The sequence below is a fragment of the Mustelus asterias genome, chromosome 9 (assembly GCF_964213995.1).
Source record: "Mustelus asterias chromosome 9, sMusAst1.hap1.1, whole genome shotgun sequence".
NCBI lineage: Eukaryota > Metazoa > Chordata > Chondrichthyes > Carcharhiniformes > Triakidae > Mustelus > Mustelus asterias.
Window position 1 is genome coordinate 9676296 of NC_135809.1, and position 6000 is coordinate 9682295.

Below are 6000 nucleotides of genomic sequence, written 5' to 3' on the forward strand. Positions count from 1 at the left end.
GTGTCACAAGTAGGCTCAGTTTAACACTGCAATGAAGTTACTGTGAAAATCCCCTAGCCGCCGCATTCCGGCACCTGTTTGGGTACACTGAGGGGGAATTTAGCATGGCCAATGCACCTAACCAGCACGTCTTTCAGATTCAGTAAGAAATCTCACAACATCAGGTTAAAGTCCAACAGGTTTATTTGGTAGCGCGAGCTTTCGGAGCGTTGCCCCTTCATCAGGTGATTGGAGAGTTGGGTTCACAAACAGGGCATATATAGGCACAGACTCAATTGCAAGATAATGGTTGGAATGCGAGTCTTAACAGGTAATCAAGTCTTTACAGGTGCAGACAATGCGAGTGGAGAAAGGGTTAAGCACAGGTTAAAGATGTGTGAATTGCCTCAAACCCGAATAGTTAGTAAGATTTTGCAAGCCCAGACAAGTCGTGGGGGTTACAGATAGTGTGACATGAACCCAAGATCCCGGTTGAGGTCTTCCTCATGTGTGCGGAACTTGGCTATCAGTCTCTGCTCAGCGACTCTGCGCTGTCGTGTGTCTTGAAGGCTGCCTTGGAGAACACTTACCCGAAGATCAGAGGCTGAATGCCCTTGGCTGCTGAAGTGATCCCCAACAGGAAGGGACAACTCCTTCCTGGTGATCGTCAAGCAGTGTCCATTCATCCGTTGTCGTAGCATCTGCATGGTCTCGTCGATGTACCATGCCTCGGGACACCCTTTCCTGCAGCGTATCAGGTAGACAATGTTGGCCGAGTCTCAAGAGTATGTACCATGTACCTGGTGGATGGTGTTCTCACGTGAGATGATGGCATCCGTGTCCACAACTCTTTAACCTGTGCTTAACCCTTTTTCCATTCACATTGTCTGCACCTGTAAAGACTCGATTACCTGTCAAGACTTGCATTCCAACCATTATCTTGTAATTGAGTCTGTGTCTATATATGCCCTATTTGTGAACCCAACTCTCCACTCACCTGATGAAGGGGCAGCGCTCCGAAAGCTCATGCTACCAAATAAACCTGTTGGACTTTAACCTGGTGTTGTGAGACTTCTTACTGTGCTTACCCCAATCCAACGCCGGCATCTCCACATCATGTCTTTCAGATTGTGGGAGAAAACCAGAGCACCCGGAGCAAACCCACGCCAGACACAGGGAGAACATGCAGTCTCCGCACAGATAATGACCCAAGTCGGGAATTGAACTCAGGTCCTTGGTGCTGTGAGGCAGCAGTGCTAACTGCAGTGTCACCATGCCACCCCATAACTAAAATATAGTTGCTGCCTCTTTGAAGGAACTAGCCAATTCAGTCCCAAACCTTTTCCCCATGGCCTCGCAAATTAGTTGTCTTTATAGGGGTGTGCAGTTTCCTTCGAGACGTTCCAATGGATTCTGATACTACTAGGTTTGTTTCTTCTGCCAGCTCCCCACACCTATCCTCCTGCATATGTCCCTCCTCACACCTGTCCCTCCTTCACTTATTCCATCCTCACATCTCCCCCTCACCTATCCCTCCCTCCCCTGACCCTCCCTCACCAGTCCTTCCCTCCTTCCCTCCCTGCCCCTTCCCTCCATCTGATATCCACTCCATCTGACGAAGGAGCAGCACTCCGAAAGCTAATGGCATTTGCTACCAAATAAACCTGTTGGACTTTAACCTGGTGTTGTTAAAACTCTTACTGTGCCTTCCCTCCCCACCAGTCCTTCCCTCCCTCCCTGCCCCCTTCCCTCCCCACCAGTTCCTCCCTCCCTCCCTCCCCTGTCCTTCCCTCCCTCCCTCCTTCACCTGTCCCTCCCTCCCTCGTCCCTCACCTGTCCCTCCCTCCCTCACCTGTCCCTCCCTCCCTCCCCTGTCCCTCCCTCCCTCCCCTGTCCCTCCCTCCCTCCCTCACCTGTCCCTCCCTCCCTCACCAGTCCCTCCCTCCCTCACCAGTCCCTCCCTCCCTCCCTCACCAGTCCCTCCCTCCCTCCCTCACCTGTCCCTCCATCCCTCCCTCACCTGTCCCTCCATCCCTCCCTCACCTGTCCCTCCATCCCTCCCTCACCTGTCCCTCCCTCCCTCCCTCACCTGTCCCTCCCTCACCTGTCTCTCCCTCCCTCCCTCACCTGTCTCTCCCTCCCTCCCTCACCTGTCTCTCCCTCCCTCCCTCACCTGTCTCTCCCTCCCTCCCTCACCTGTTTCTCCCTCCCTCCCTCACCCCCTCACCTGTCCCTTCCTCCCTCACCTGTCTCTCCATCACTCCCTCACCTGTCCCTCCCTCACCTGTCCCTCCCTCCCTCACCTGTCCCTCCCTCACCTGTCTCTCCCTCCCTCCCTCACCTGTCCCTCCCTCCCTCCCTCACCTGTCCCTCCCTCCCTCCCTCACCTGTCTCTCCCTCCCTCCCTCCCTCACCTGTCTCTCCCTCCCTCCCTCACCACCTCACCTGTCCATCCCTCCCTCACCTGTCCCTCCATCCCTCCCTCACCTGTCCCTCCATCCCTCCCTCACCTGTCCCTCCATCCCTCCCTCACCTGTCCCTCCATCCCTCCCTCACCTGTCCCTCCCTCACCTGTCTCTCCCTCCCTCACCTGTCTCTCCCTCCCTCACCTGTCTCTCCCTCCCTCCCTCACCTGTCTCTCCTTCCCTCCCTCACCCCCTCACCTGTCCCTTCCTCCCTCACCCTGTCTCTCCATCACTCCCTCACCTGTCCCTCCCTCCCTCCCTCACCGGTCCCTCCCTCACCGGTCCCTCCCTCCCTCACTCACCTGTCTCTCCCTCCCTCACCTGTCTCTCCCTCCCTCCCTCCCCTGTCTCTCCCTCCCTCCCTCCCCTGTCTCTCCCTCCCTCCCTCACCTGTCTCTCCCTCCCTCCCTCACCTGTCTCTCCCTCCCTCCCTCCCTCACCTGTCTCTCCCTCCCTCCCTCACCTGTCTCTCCCTCCCTCCCCTGTCTCTCCCTCCCTCCCTCACCCCCCCTTCCTCCCTCACCTGTCCCTCCCTCCCTCCCTCCCTCACCGGTCCCTCCCTCACCGGTCCCTCCCTCCCTCCCTCACCGGTCCCTCCCTCACCTGTCCCTCCCTCACCTGTCCCTCCCTCACCGGTCCCTCCCTCCCTCCCTCACCTGTCCCTCCCTCCCTCACCTGTCCCTCCCTCCCTCACCTGTCCCTCCCTCATCTGTCTCTCCCTCCCTCCCTCACCTGTCTCTCCCTCCCTCCCTCACCTGTCTCTCCCTCCCTCCCTCACCTGTCTCTCCCTCCCTCCCTCACCTGTCTCTCCCTCCCTCCCTCACCTGTCTCTCCCTCCCTCCCTCACCTGTCTCTCCCTCCCTCCCTCACCTGTCTCTCCCTCCCTCACCTGTTTCTCCCTCCCTCCCTCACCTGTCTCTCCCTCCCTCCCTCCCTCACCTGTCTCTCCCTCCCACCCTCACCTGTCTCTCCCTCCCTCCCTCACCTGTCTCTCCCTCCCTCCCTCACCTGTCTCTCCCTCCCTCCCTCACCTGTCTCTCCCTCCCTCCCTCACCTGTCTCTCCCTCCCTCCCTCACCTGTCTCTCCCTCCCTCCCTCCCTCACCTGTCTCTCCCTCCCTCCCGTTTCTCCCTCCCTCCCCTGTCTCTCCCTCCCTCCCTCACCTGTCCCTCCCTCCCTCACCTGTTTCTCCCTCCCTCCCTCACCTGTTTCTCCCTCCCTCCCTCACCTGTCTCTCCCTCCCTCCCTCCCTCACCTGTCTCTCCCTCCCTCCCTCATCTGTCTCTTCCTCCCTCCCTCATCTGTCTCTCCCCCCCTCCCTCACCTGTCTCTCCCTCCCTCCCTCACCTGTCTCTCCCTCCCTCCCTCACCTGTCTCTCCCTCCCTCCCTCACCTGTCTCTCCCTCCCTCCCTCACCTGTCTCTCCCTCCCTCACCTGTTTCTCCCTCCCTCCCTCACCTGTTTCTCCCTCCCTCCCTCCCTCACCTGTCTCTCCCTCCCTCCCTCCCTGCCTCACCTGTCTCTCCCTCCCTCCCTCACCTGTCTCTCCCTCCCTCCCTCACCTGTCTCTTCCTCCCTCCCTCACCTGTCTCTCCCTCCCTCCCTCACCTGTCTCTCCCTCCCTCCCTCACCTGTCTCTCCCTCCCTCCCTCACCTGTCTCTCCCTCCCTCCCTCACCTGTCTCTCCCTCCCTCCCTCACCTGTCTCTCCCTCCCTCCCTCACCTGTCTCTCCCTCCCTCCCTCACCTGTCTCTCCCTCCCTCCCTCCCTCCCTCACCTGTCTCTCCCTCCCTCCCTCCCTCACCTGTCTCTCCCTCCCTCCCCTGTTTCTCCCTCCCTCCCCTGTCTCTCCCTCCCTCCCTCACCTGTCTCTCCCTCCCTCCCTCACCTGTCTCTCCCTCCCTCCCTCACCTGTCTCTCCCTCCCTCCCTCACCTGTCTCTCCCTCCCTCCCTCACCTGTCTCTCCCTCCCTCCCTCACCTGTCTCTCCCTCCCTCACCTGTCTCTCCCTCCCTCACCTGTCTCTCCCTCCCTCCCTCACCTGTCTCTCCCTCCCTCCCTCACCTGTCTCTCCCTCCCTCCCTCACCTGTCTCTCCCTCCCTCCCTCACCTGTCTCTCCCTCCCTCCCTCACCTGTCTCTCCCTCCCTCCCTCACCTGTCTCTCCCTCCCTCCCTCACCTGTTTCTCCCTCCCTCCCTCCCTCCCTCACCTGTTTCTCCCTCCCTCCCTCCCTCCCTCACCTGTTTCTCCCTCCCTCCCTCACCTGTCTCTCCCTCCCTCCCTCCCTCACCTGTTTCTCCCTCCCTCCCTCACCTGTTTCTCCCTCCCTCCCTCACCTGTCTCTCCCTCCCTCCCTCCCTCACCTGTCTCTCCCTCCCTCCCTCATCTGTCTCTTCCTCCCTCCCTCACCTGTCTCTCCCTCCCTCCCTCACCTGTCTCTCCCTCCCTCCCTCACCTGTCTCTCCCTCCCTCCCTCACCTGTCTCTCCCTCCCTCCCTCACCTGTCTCTCCCTCCCTCACCTGTCTCTCCCTCCCTCACCTGTTTCTCCCTCCCTCCCTCACCTGTTTCTCCCTCCCTCCCTCCCTCACCTGTCTCTCCCTCCCTCCCTCCCTGCCTCACCTGTCTCTCCCTCCCTCCCTCACCTGTCTCTCCCTCCCTCCCTCACCTGTCTCTCCCTCCCTCCCTCACCTGTCTCTCCCTCCCTCCCTCACCTGTCTCTCCCTCCCTCCCTCACCTGTCTCTCCCTCCCTCCCTCACCTGTCTCTCCCTCCCTCCCTCCCTCACCTGTCTCTCCCTCCCTCCCTCACCTGTCTCTCCCTCCCTCCCTCACCTGTCTCTCCCTCCCTCCCTCCCTCACCTGTCTCTCCCTCCCTCCCTCCCTCCCTCACCTGTCTCTCCCTCCCTCCCTCCCTCACCTGTCTCTCCCTCCCTCCCCTGTTTCTCCCTCCCTCCCTCCTGTCTCTCCCTCCCTCCCTCACCTGTCTCTCCCTCCCTCCCTCACCTGTCTCTCCCTCCCTCCCTCACCTGTCTCTCCCTCCCTCCCTCACCTGTCTCTCCCTCCCTCCCTCACCTGTCTCTCCCTCCCTCACCTGTCTCTCCCTCCCTCCCTCACCTGTCTCTCCCTCCCTCCCTCACCTGTCTCTCCCTCCCTCCCTCACCTGTCTCTCCCTCCCTCCCTCACCTGTCTCTCCCTCCCTCCCTCACCTGTCTCTCCCTCCCTCCCTCACCTGTCTCTCCCTCCCTCCCTCACCTGTCTCTCCCTCCCTCCCTCACCTGTCTCTCCCTCCCTCCCTCACCTGTCTCTCCCTCCCTCCCTCACCTGTCTCTCCCTCCCTCCCTCACCTGTCTCTCCCTCCCTCCCTCACCTGTCCCTCACTCCCTCCCTCACCTGTCCCTCACTCCCTCCCTCACCTGTCCCTCACTCATTCACCTGTCCGAACGGCTGGAGCTTTCCCAGTTGCCATGGCGACCGTGTCCCAGCGCGGTTGTCAGGGTGAGCGACCCGGTGCCCCCGGAAGCGGATCAGCGGTGCGGCTGCAGCCTGAGCCGGGTTG

At 61.0% G+C, this 6000-nt stretch overlaps 1 protein-coding gene across 1 annotated transcript in view; it reads right to left on the minus strand.

Moving 5' to 3' along the window:
- Window positions 1–6000, minus strand: part of LOC144498477 (tetratricopeptide repeat protein 41-like) — a 56817-nt gene extending 50817 nt beyond the window's left edge. The window contains exon 1 of the mRNA XM_078219653.1: window positions 5877–6000. The gene's annotated coding sequence lies outside the window, so the exon portion shown is untranslated. The remainder of the gene's footprint in view (window positions 1–5876) is intronic.